This window comes from Miscanthus floridulus, chromosome 9 (assembly GCF_019320115.1).
Source record: "Miscanthus floridulus cultivar M001 chromosome 9, ASM1932011v1, whole genome shotgun sequence".
NCBI classification, from domain to species: Eukaryota; Viridiplantae; Streptophyta; class Magnoliopsida; order Poales; family Poaceae; genus Miscanthus; species Miscanthus floridulus.
The window spans coordinates 140,246,310-140,258,927 of NC_089588.1; positions in this window are offsets into that span (position 1 = coordinate 140,246,310).

Consider the following 12,618-nt stretch of genomic DNA (forward strand, 5'->3'; position numbering starts at 1 on the left):
GACACACGGCTAACCCTCCTAGTCAGAGTTGGAGGTGCCAGGGGGGCGACGCGGCCAGGCCAGAGGCTAAACTTCCGTCGACAGGCCATGTGGTCGAGGAGGTGGGGATCCCCTACCCCGTCGAGGCAGGCACCAATGTGGAGCCACCGGCCATCCTGCCGTCATAGGAGCTAGCGATGGTCTGGTCATCGGCTGGGCCTTCCAGCGGGTTGGGGGTGACCACCGACATGGTGTGGCCCTGCCCCAGTGACCCGAGGAAGGTTCAGTTCATCCTTTAGGATGAGGAGGAGGTGCAGCTCTGGGACATACTTGGGGGGAGAGGACTCGTGATGGAGTCCGATCTCGCCCAAACTAGGGCGAGGCTTGAGGAGGCCTTGGAGCGGGTCAAGTCCATCCATTAGGCGGTTATGGTCGACCTACCCCACGTCATAGAGGTAAGTTTTCTATATTTGTCCTTGATTCCTTGGTTTCTCGCTTGGTTGCTTTAGCGTGTTTGCTTCTTGCTTTGCAGGGCTTGGAGGAGATGTCGAGCCGCAAGTCCCATTTCCTCCAGGAGGAGCATGCTCGGATGGAGCGGGAGGCCGCGACATCATGGTGGGTCACTGAGCTTGAGCGCTAGCTGGAGTCTACCTGCCATGAGTCTTAAGACCAGGCAGCCGAGGAGATAGAAGCACGGGCGGCAGAACTGCTCATGGTGGAGCAGGCGACTGCCGCTGAGCGGGGACTTGACACGGCGAAGGTCCACTAGGCGGAGACTGAGGCGGTGCTGAAAGCATCTAGGCCCCTAGTTGGGTTTCGGTGATTAATGACAATACGAGATTACTGTGACTAACGTGTATTTTGTAGATGCAATTAAGTTAGGTCATGGTAATGGCAATTGATTGGGCAATCATGGTTGTCATGCCCCTATGATGGAAATCATTTCGGTTTTCAAAGGATGGACGACAATGTTAAGGATGGACTAGTTCTAAGTGTCGTTTGGTGTTGAAGAGACACTTAGAGTAGTTTAGAACTTTGTTTTTCCTTTGACCATACTATTAAGGGGGTATGGACTAGTAGCTTGACCTAGGTGAGTCTAGTGGGATAGGTGTGGTGCACACTTGTCAAATCTAGCACTACATAGCTCCTAAGTAGCCCTAAGATCAATTGGTGAAAATTTCATTCACATATGATTGCGAGTTGAAAGTGAATGGAGGGTCAAATATTGACTGGACGCGGGTTTCGGTGTGACCGAATGCTGGTAGCAGAGTCTGGTCAGTTCATTTGATCAAGCAGAAGTCGTCTGGTGGGACCGAACGCTGAGTGAAGAGTGATCAGACATTGGGTGCCAGCATCCGGTCAACTCTAGTAAGGTTCCAGAGAGTAGTTTTCATGATCGGACGTGTTCGGTCAGTGCTGAACAGATGCTGGTCTATGTCTGGTCACAACTTAAATGGCTTAGTGGCTGGTGAACTAACCGGAGCGTCCGATCACCTTGACCGGGGCGTCCGGTCACCCCACAGAGGCACATAACGGTTCGTTTTGAATGAGGTTGTATACATACTTCCTCTATTCACTCAAGGGATCACTTTTGCTCATTTAAACTGCTGAGAAACACCCTTAAGAGTGCCAAGCAGAGCAAAGTCCTAGTGAGGTGATTGAGGTATGAGAATCCAAGATTAAGGCCTCATTAGTGAAAGCAAGAGTAGCAAAGTGTGCATCCACCCTTTTCATTAGGCTTGTCATGGTCAAGTGAGAGTTTGTGCTTGTTACTCTTCGTGATCGCCATCACCTAGACGGATTAGTGGTGATTGGGAGTTTGGTGATCATCTGGCGGAGCTTGTGGATGACCCAACTCAAGTTGCGAGCGGTTGTGGGTGATTCACCGCGATGGAGTGTCAAAGAATCAATCCATAGAGAGCACTTGATCCTTGCGTGGATGAAGGGGGAGCTACACCCTTGTGTGTGTGCTCCAACGAGGACTAGTGGGGAGTGGCGACTCTCCGATACCTTGGCAAAATATCGTCGCATTCCTCCTTCTCTCTTTACTTTGAGCAATTCAATTCTTGTCTTTACATTCATAGAATTGCCATGTTAGAGTAGGGTTGGAACTTAGGGTGCAAAACTTTTGTACGTTAGAACATTAGAAACACTTTCTAGGCACAAGGGGTTAAGTGGGCTAAGTGTAGGGTTTAATTATTGCAAAGAATTTTAGAATTAGCCCAATTCACCCCCCCCCCTCTTGGGCATCTTGATCCTTTCAGACACTCCGAAAGTCCCTAGCGGAGACCGAGGCGGTGCTCCAGAGTTCCCCAGAAGCCCTAGAGTCAGAGCGGAAGGCCCGATCGAAGGTCGACTAGGAAGTGCTCATGCTCCGGGGCCGGGTGCTTGGGATGGAGGAGTTAAACACTCTGCTGCATGAGCAGGTGACTCGGTAGGAGGAAGGACTTTCCATCCTCGAGAACACCTGCCTTGGTATGTACCTGTTCCACTTTTGGTTGATGTCTTGGTTTTTTCTTGAACTTGCTTCTGAGCTTGTCATCCTTCTTCTAGAACTGGGCGGAAGGGTGGGGTCGCTAGAGCAGGACCTGAAGACGGCCAAGGCGATGATTGGTCGGAGTGCGGAGGCGCTGGCCAAATCCCTTGAAGAGCGACGTGCTCTCGAGGGGGAGCTTGACCAGATCCACAATGTTGCCCAGGTCGTCGTCTCGGAAGTGTTCGGGTCGGCGCCGAGCACCAACACGCCTGCCATCCGATAGGCGGATGTCTCAGATGAAGTTTGGGCGCTTATCTCTGACGGGATGTTCTATAGGACGTTGGGGGTGCTGACCTCGGTGGTGATGCACCACCTGGACCTAGACTTCACCGCCTTCTGCAGCGGGTATGCCGAGGGCTAGAGCCTAAATGCCATCCATGCGCTCGGGGAAAGCTTGCTGCCACACGCACAGTTAGTGGCCGAGCAAGTCTCCACGCAGTGGGTGATGGAGGCTCACCGTGCGGGCGCGGCTGAAGGCGCACGTCAAGAAGACATCGCCCAGCCTATGGATGGAGTGGAGCCTAGGTCGGAAGTGAACATTGTCCCACCTTCGACCGAGCCGTGCGTCGTCCCATCGAAGAGCGAGCAGCCTTTATCTTAGCCGGTCGCGCCGGGCAGCCGATGCCGCCGGGCAGCCGATGCCGCCGGGCAGCCACAATAGCATGTAAAGTAGAAATAGGCAATATGTGTAAGGGATAAGTTCATGGGGGAGTTCCCGTGTTAAACATTTTTGTGTATTTATGAATACATTAGTTTTGTTTTTATGATGGAATCACTTTGTAAGGGGAATCATGTCCCATCCATTTCTTATTTTTACCCTAGCATAGCTCTATTTTTATTCTTTCTTTTTTGCACCTACCCGTTTGAACCGTAGACTGCAAGCTTGAGAACCTGGGCATGGCCCGCGAGGCTCAGCTGCTCGTAACCGTAGGTCATAGCAGGGTGTGATCGGTCGGAATGTTTAAAGCATAAGTTACATAGGGTAATTAAAGGAACGGACTACCCTTTCGTTCGGGTGAAAAGTATTTACCATATGATAGTAAAAAAGAGAGGTGGTATCACACCCCCGTGGAGCCCCCGTGTGACCCGAGCCGAAAGTGTTTGGGCTAGGGTGCTTGTAGGAGCAAACGTTGATTGAAAGAAAGCGGTAAGACTGAATTTTTAGGGGAACAAACGACGTAACTGTTCGATGTTCTAAGTGTTGGTGAGAACGTCGCCATTGTCGTCCTTCAGTTGGTAGGTGCTTGGTAGCATTACTTCAGTCACCGTATAGGGTCGTTCCCATGGCGGGGAGAGTTTGTGCTTCTCCTTGGTCGATTGGGTCCTTCGAAGCATGAGGTCTCCAACCTCCAGGATCCTTCCTCTAATTTTTCTCTCATGGTACCTGCAGAGTGTCTGCTGGTAGCGAGCGAAATGGATGATGGTCATCTTACGGGCCTCCTCGAGTAGGTCAACTATGTCTTGCTGAGCCTCCATAGCTCAGTTGTGGTCGAAGGCCTTCACTCTTGGGGCGCCGTGGTCGAGGTCGGAGGGCAGCACTGCTTCAGCTCCATAGGCCAGGAAAAAGGGTGTGAACCCTATGGATCAGTTCTGAGTCATTCTTAGTCTCTAGAGGATTGCTAGGACCTCTGCAACCCATCGCCTGGCATACTTGTTGAGTCAGTCGAAGATGCGTGGCTTAAGTCCTTGGAGGACCATGCCATTGGCACGCTCGACCTGACCGTTAGTACATGGATGTCTAACTGAGGCCCAGTTGGTCCTGATGTTGTATCCATCACTAAAGTCTAGGAACTTCTTCCCAATGAAGTTAGTTCTGTGGTCAGTGATGATACAGTTAGGAACACCAAACCGGTAGATGATGTCGAGGAAGAACTTGACTGCCTCTTCTGAGCGGATGTTGGTGATGGGCTTGGCCTCTATCCACTTGGTGAATTTGTCGACCACTACAAGTAGGTGACTGAAGCCTCTAGGGCCCTTTTTGAGGGGTCCCACCATGTCGAGGCCCTAGACCACGAACGGCCAGGTGATGGGGATGGTTTGAAGCTCCTGTGCCGGCAAATGAGTTTGCCGAGCGTAGAACTGGCATCCCTCAAACCTGCGGATGACCTCCTATTCATCTTGTAGTGCGGTGGGCCAGTGAAAACCTTGATGAAAGGCTTTTCTGACTAGTGACCTTGGGACCACATGGTGTCCGTAGATTCTGGCATGGACCTCGAGGAGGAGCTGTTTTCCCTCGTTTGGTAGGGATGCACTTCATGAGTACCCCCGATGGACTTCGTTCGTAAAGTTCATCACCGAGAGTGCGACGAACATCTTGGCATGTCAAGTGATCCATCATGCTTCAGTCCTTTTGGGTGGGAGAACCTCCTCGAGGAGGTAGGCGAGTAGTGGTTCTCGCCAGTCTATTTGATCTAGTGCTACCACGGCGATGTCGGTGGGTGACGTCATCATGAAAGCGTTGAGGTCAGAGCCCCTGAGTGCTAGGTTGGTGTCGGGGTGTTCCTAGATCGGACCTCCTAGGATGCGGGTGGATGCCTCGTGAAGGTCATTGACGAAGACCTCATCTAGAGTCGAAACCTGCCTAGCAGCCAATTTCGTGAGGAAATTGGCGGCATCATTGTCCTTTCGAGGGACATGATGTAGTTCGATCTCCTGGAATTTGTCCTCGAGCTTGTGCACCTCTTGGCAGTATGCTGCCATGAGGGGGTTTTTGCAAGAGGACTCCTTCATGACTTGGTCGACGACCAACTCTGAGTCACCGCGGACGTAGAGCCGCATAGCACCGAGCTCGATGGCAATGCATAGTCCGTTGATGAGGGCCTCGTATTCCACGGCGTTGTTTGAGGCCAAAAAGTGGAGGCGGATCATGTAGCGAAGCCTGCTCTAGTCCATGGAGATTAGCACCACTCCAGCCCCCAAGCCGGGTGCCATTATGGACCTGTCGAAGTACATCGTCCAGTACTCGTGGGTGACGTCTGGGGTCGGAAGCTGGACCTCCATCCATTTGGTGATAAAGTCCGCGAGAGCTTGAGACTTAATAGCAGTGCGTAGGATATACCTGATGTCGCGGCCCATTAGTTCGAGCACCCACTTGGAGATCCATCCCGCGGTGTTGCAGTTGCGGACGATGTCTCTGAGTGGGAATGAAGTGACGACCGTGACTTCATGGTCGATGAAGTAGTCCAGGAGCTTCTGGGTCACCATCAGCACAGCGTATAGAAGTTTTTGTACCTGGGGGTACCAGACCTTGGGGTCGGTGAGTACCTCTCCGACAAAGTATACCAGTCGTTGGGCCTTAAGGTGGTGTCCTGGTTCCTCCCTTTCACCGACTAAGGCGGTGCTCACCACGTGGTTGCTTGCCGCGACGTAGAGGAGGGGTTCTCCCCGTTCAGGAGCGACGAGGATTGGGGCTGATGTTAGTGACGCTTTGAGGCTCTCCAAAGCCTGTTGTGCTTCCTCAGTCCAAACAAATATGTCTGTCCTCTTAAGAGGCTTGTAGAGAGGCTTCCCCCACTCACCTAGCCAGGAAATGAACCGGCCCAGGGTGGCCAAGCAGCTGGTGAGCCTTTGTACGCCCTTGACATTGCATATGGGGCCCATGTTGGAGATGGCCATGATCTTTTTGGGGTTTTCTTTGATACCGCGTTTGGACACGATGTATCCAAGCAGCTTGCCCCTCAGAACCCCGAAAACAGACTTTTTGGGATTCAATTTGATGTTGAACCTTTGGAGGTTTATGAATGTTGTGGCTAAGTTCGCGATCAGGTCACAAGCTTGAGCCGTTTTGACCACTAAGTCATCAACATAGACGGCGATTGTTTGTTTTGGCCAGTCAACCTGATCAGGCTAGTCGAGTGGGTCGATTTGATCGGCGAAGCATTGCTACATGCACCATTGATAGGTGGCGCCAGCATTTTTCAGACCAAAAGGCATGGTTACATAACATACGAACCATATGGGATAATGAATGAAGTCATGAGCTGGTCAGACTCTTTCATCGCGATCTGGTGATAGCCTAAGTAGGCATCCAGAAATGAGAGGATTTCGCATCCTGAGGTGGAGTCGACTATCTGGTCTATGCGTGGCAAAGGAAAATGGTCCTTCGAACATGCCTTGTTGAGACCAATATAATCAACGCACATTCTCCATTTCCTGGTCTTCTTTTTAACAAGAATAGGATTGGTAAGCCAGTTAGAGTGGTATACCTCTTTAATGAATCCGGCTGCCGGGAGTTTGGCGATCTCCTTGCCTATGGCCCTTGCCTCTCGTTGTCGAAGTGACACAGGTACTGCTTGGTGGGCTTCGAGCCCGGGATGAGGCGGAGGGCGTGCTCGGCGACCTCCCGTGGTATGCCCAGCATGTCAGAAGGTTTCCATGCAAAGACATCGTGATTGGCGCATAGAAAGTCGACGAGCTCGCATTCCTATTTGGCCAGGAGCTGGGTCCCAATCCGCACTGTCTTGGTTGGGTCAGTGGGGTCGATCCCCACCGCCTTTGTTTTCTCGAGCAGGCGGATGGCAGCCAAGGAGGTTGACTTGTTGTAGTCCGGGACTACTGGGGTCGACAATTCTTCGAGCTAAAGGAGCTCGGTAGAGTTGATGATGGTAGTGGTGAGCTCAAAATGATCACGGTCACATGTGTAGGCGTGCAAAAAGGTGCTACCCATAGTGATGACGCCATTCAGCCCCTGCATCTTCAGCTTGAGGTAGGTGTATTTAGGTATCGCCATGAACTTGGCGTAGCATGGCCGCCCCAAGATGGCATGGTAGGACCCGAGGATGTCCACCACCTCGAAGGTGAGGACCTCTGAGCGGAAGTTGGCTCAGTCACTAAATGTGACGGGCAGGTCAATCTGCCCGAGCGGGTACGCCTACATTCTCGAGATCACGCCATAGAAGGGAGAGCTCACTGAGTGGAGCTTCGACTGGGCGATGCACATGGCGTCAAGGGTGTCGACGTAGAGGATGTTGAGGTCGCTGCCTCCATCCATTAGTACCTTGGTGAGGCGCTTCTTGCGGACGATGGGGTCAATGATGAGCGGGTAGCGGCCTGGTCTGGCAACATGGGATGGATGGTCCCTCTAATCAAAAGTGCTCGGAGATTCCGACTAGCTAAGGAAGGAGGGAACGACCATTTTGGCAACGAATGCCTCCCTGTAGCGTACTTTGTGCTGGCACTTGGAGTAGATGGCATCAGATCCACCAAAGATCATGATGCACTCCTCGAGATCAGGAAAGCCATCCCCATCCTTGCCCATCGCGCCTCGTTGCCCTTTCCTTCCTTCGGCCCACCAGCCTATCGCAGAAAGCACTTGAGGAGTTCGCAGTCATTGTAGAGGTGCTTGACGGGGTAGGCGTGGTCTGTGCATGGGCTCTCCAAGAGCTTGTTGAAGTGGTCAGGCTAGCCCTGCTGCAGCTGCTTGCCCGTGTGATAAGCCACGGTGACCAACGCAGAGTTGGTCGGTCGGCGACGATCCTTCTTGTTCTTTTTACCCCTCTGCGTGGAGGGGCCCTTGTCTTGATCCTCACGCTTGGCCTTGCCCTTGTCCCGACCTCTGTTGATGACCGCTCCGACCGCCTCCTCACTAGAGGTGTGGTTCATGGCGACGTCGAGCAGGTCGTGGGTGGTACAGGGCTTCAGATAGCGAAGCTTGTGGATCAGAGACTCACAGGTTGTTCTAGAGAGGAACACGCTGATGACGTCCACGTCGATGACATTAGGAAGGGAGTTGCATTATTTCGAGAACCTATAGATGTAATCCCATAGGGACTCATTGGGCTCCTGCTAGCAGCTCTTGAGGTCCTAGGAGTTCCTAGGGCGGACATACATCCCCTTGAATTTCCCAACGAAGACCCTCTTGAGGTCTACCCAGTCGCGGATGCTGTCAGGCGGGAGGAATTCGAGCCATGCTCGAACATGCTCCCCCACACAGATGGGGAGGTATTGAATAATGAAGTGGTCATCATCCACTCCCCTGGCTCAATAGACAAGCTAGAACTCTTCGAGCCATATACCGGGATTCGTCTCCTCGGTGTATTTGGTGATGTTGGCAGGCGGCCGAAAGCGCTGTGGGAATGGCGTTCTCTAGATGCAGCGGCCGAAGGCCCATGGTCCTAGGCTATCCAGGCTAGGACTCCAGTCATCCAGCCAGCGACTATGCCTAGGGTGCGTTTCATCGCTCCCCTCGATGGTCTGGCTAGGGCCCGTGCCGCCGGCTCTCACCACCGCATGATGGATGTCATCATCATGCCAGACTTGATGCCTGTTGTTGATGACGCTGCGAGCATGTCGGTTCAGCCCGAGCCATTCACGCATAGGGGATTGGTGTGGAGCAGGCGCTAGGTCAGGCCATGGTGCCACTACGCCTCCCGTGTCGTGCTCGGCGGCTGTAGCAGTGAGCGGATGGAGTGACTAGACTGGTGCGCCCCCATTCCCCCGGTGGGGAAAGAGGTCGCAAGTCAGTGTTGTGACACAGAGCTCTATGCCTATTGAACGGCGGTGGTCTCCACCAGCGCCCAGAGTTTCTGGTGGATCGCCTGTTCCTGGGGTCGACGAGCTCGGGAAGGCCGCGCAGAAGCATCGACATAGTGGCGATGTTCTGGCCAGCCCGAGCAAACTGTGGGGGATCATTTCCACCATCCATGATGTTGCGCTGGACCTGACGGGTGTGCCTCCAAGCGCCGCTCACTAGGTTACGCGTGCACGGCGTAGCGTGCTGCACTGAGCACGCTGGCACAGGCGGCGGCTAGTTCTGCCGCCTTTGTCGTAGTTCCTTGCCATGCTCCTACGCACACACGAGGGCTTCCACACGAGGGTCCAAAGGGGTATGAGTCTGTAGGGACTCTGCCACCACCGGTGACTGCCCCAAAGCGTCCACCATAGCGCACTCCCTAGACAGCCGGTGGCTAGGTGCCATGTCACTGATGCTGGAGCCTTCGCTCTCAACCTTGTCATCCACGAGATCGTGGAAAGAGGCGGAGCGTAGCTCGCCATCCCCATGAATTCGGATGTGAGAGGGGGTGGCATTAGCATCTTTCAGAGCCCCCATGTGTATGCATCCACAGGGGACACGAGACCATAGGGGAACCAATCATATGGTGGTCGTAGTGGGGACAACGAGGTCCCTCTGGATAATTGGCAGAAAATAATAAATAGCGAGTAAAGAACAAAACGTATGTTACTCACAGTGGGGTTTGAGCCCAGCGTGGGCTCAGAGCGAAGCATAGGCGCCTCGTCGTTGAGGTCGCCGGGTGGCCTATAGCCAGTAGAGGGTGCTCCTCCTCCGATGGGCACCGGGACAAGTGCCTTCTCACGAAGGCGAAGCACGCCGAGCCGATCGGCGACGAAGTCTAGACTTCCGAAGAGGAAGGTCTGGGATGGCTCAAAGATGGGAGGAACCCACATTCCAATAGGTGGGAGTGTGGGAAACTCCAGCAAGCCATAGTGAGTCGTATTGCTTGAGCCTGCCATTGCAAAGATGGCGGAAAAGTGGGCCATCCGATGACCAAAAGCGTGAACGCACGACGTCTTCCCCACGGACGGCGCCAACTGTCGGTGTGAAAAGTGACCAACAAGTAAATATTTGTAGTTTTGTCGTACGTTGTGATAGAATGTGGCCTAGCACTCAATGACACAGGGTTTATACTAGCTTAGGAAACATGCCCTACGTCCAGTTTGAGTCGGTTGGTGACTTTATTCTTGAGCACAGGTGCTCGAAGTTTGCTTGTGGAGTTACAAACGAGAGGGAGTAAGATGGGGTGTAAGAGGTCCGGTCAGACTCTGGACTAAAGGGTCGAGAGTGATAGGAGCTCCTACATGCGCTGGGTATTAGAGTGTGTGCTCCGTGTAGCTTTAGAGTGTCTAAAGCTAGCAGGGAGTGAATCGGAGTGATCCGTCTATTGTTGTTCGAATCGATCGATCTATTTGGGAGAGAGCGCATCCCCTTTTATAGATGAAGGGGATGGCCTTACATGTGTGTGTGTGTGAGAGAGAGAGAGTGCACGTATCTACTAAGTCTTGTTGCCCACGCCATTGGGTACAAGTGGTTGTAGGCGCCCACAATACTGTTTACGTTAGACGCATGTGGGGGGGTTTTACCATGTTCGTCTGGTATGGGAATTGATGGCGCCCACAACACCATAGGGCAAACGTTGGCGCCCACAACACTACTTGGGTTCTGACATTCCTGGAAGGTTGTAGGGCACCCTTCTAACATGCCCTGTCGATATTGTCCTGTAGGTGTGCAGGGTACGGTCCTTGGTATTGCAGTTGACTTGAGCGCCCTGCTTTACTTGCTCCGCCTGTTTCCTAGGTCCTCATCGAGCGGGCATCCCCGGTCGGTTGGTCCCAGTCAGTTCCAACTACGCCAGTCAGAGAAGAGCTGTAAGCAAAGGTTTGGTGCATCCCCGGTCAGAGATGCGGATCAGAGTCGGAAGCAGCGTTGGCCAGGCCTTCCGATCGAAGAGGTGGGCCAGAGTCAGAAGCGAGCGTTATTCCTCCTCAGCCAGGCTTTCTAGTCGGAGAGGCGGGCCAGAGTCAGAAGCGAGCATTGTTTCTCCTTGGCCAGGCCTTCTAGTCGGAGAGGCAGGCCAGAGTCGGCAGCGAGCATTATTCCTCCTTGGCTAGGCCTCCCGGTCGAAGAGGCGGGTCGGAGTCAGAAGCGAGCGTTGTTCCTCCTTGGCCAGGCCTTTTGGTCAGAGACTGGATCGCCCTTCTGGCCTATCGTTAGGTTTTTGGGCTGGCCCAGGAGTTGCGCGTCGTTCACAATGTCGTTTGCTGGGCTGAGCTTTTGCTAGGGAGCAGGTCCATTAGGGACCCCGGGTTTATGAACCCGACAAACCGCTACTTCTTCTGGACACATCATACACCTTGACAGGGTGCATCATAGTAGATATAAAGCTCTTGTCCTGATATGGCAAAGCTAATACATAGGTTTTGAAACGGACCATAACGCCTAAGAGGGGGGTGAATTAGGCAAGTTAAAACTCTAACTCTAAACAATGACCTCTTTTTCTATGTTTAGCAAAAACCTATGCAAAAGATAAACTATTTAAATGTGCAACTATGGTTTTGCTAGTGTGTTGCTATCTCTACCGCAAAAAGGAGTTATGCAAACAATGTAAATGCGGAAGTTAAAGAGTAAGGTAGAGATATGCAAACTCCCACCAACGACTCTGGTATTTTTACTGAGGTATCGAGAAGCTCACAAGCTTCCCCCCTAGTCCTCGTTGGAGCCCCTCGCAAGGAATCCCAAGCAAGGGCCAAGATCCTTATCGGGTAACTCCGTGGAAAGCTCCGGGCCTTCCCCACGTGCAAGCGGGTCTCCGGTTAAGCCACTCATGGCAAAGCCTCTTTCGGACCGCTCCCCGCCATCTTCACTATCAAGCTTCCAGCCGAAATGCCGCGGGCCTTGTTCCCTTCGGTACACGCTGGCGGCCACACCACAAACGCGGTTGGTGTGATCTCGCAAGACTACAAGCCCCTCCGATGTACAACAATGGTGTGTGCAAGCACCAAGTGATAAGAGATGTGCAAACCTCACTAAACACTAGGCCTAAACCTAGAGCAAGCGCATAAACGGTGGTCTAATCAACCTAAGCACTTCGCAAAGCACCTATGCTAATCACCTAATGAATCACTAAGCACTATGCAAGTGGGGATCACTAAAATGGTGTATCAACACCCTTGGTATGTTTCCTCAACTGTCCACTGCTCAAATGGCTAGTTGGGGGTCTATTTATAAGCCCCATAGAGAAAGTAGCCATTGGGAGCGAAACCTAGCTTTCTGCTACTGACCGAACGCTGTTGTCGTCCTGACCGGACGCGTCCGTTTGTCCCAACCGTTGAGCACGCGTGTAGAGATCGGAGGCACTACCGAGTCCGGTCATCATCGATCAGACGCGTCCGGTCGAATTTGCGCCACTATGGAACCTCTCTAGACTCGATCAGATGTTGCACTTTGTGCATCCAGTCATCCAGTGCCGCTGCGTCTGGTCCTCATTGAGTTGTTGCCACGGCGATGAACAGTGAAGTCTATGTGTCCGGTCACTGCCTCGCTCAGCGTTCGGTCACTGCTGCTTACGCCTGCTGTTGCCAAGCAACTG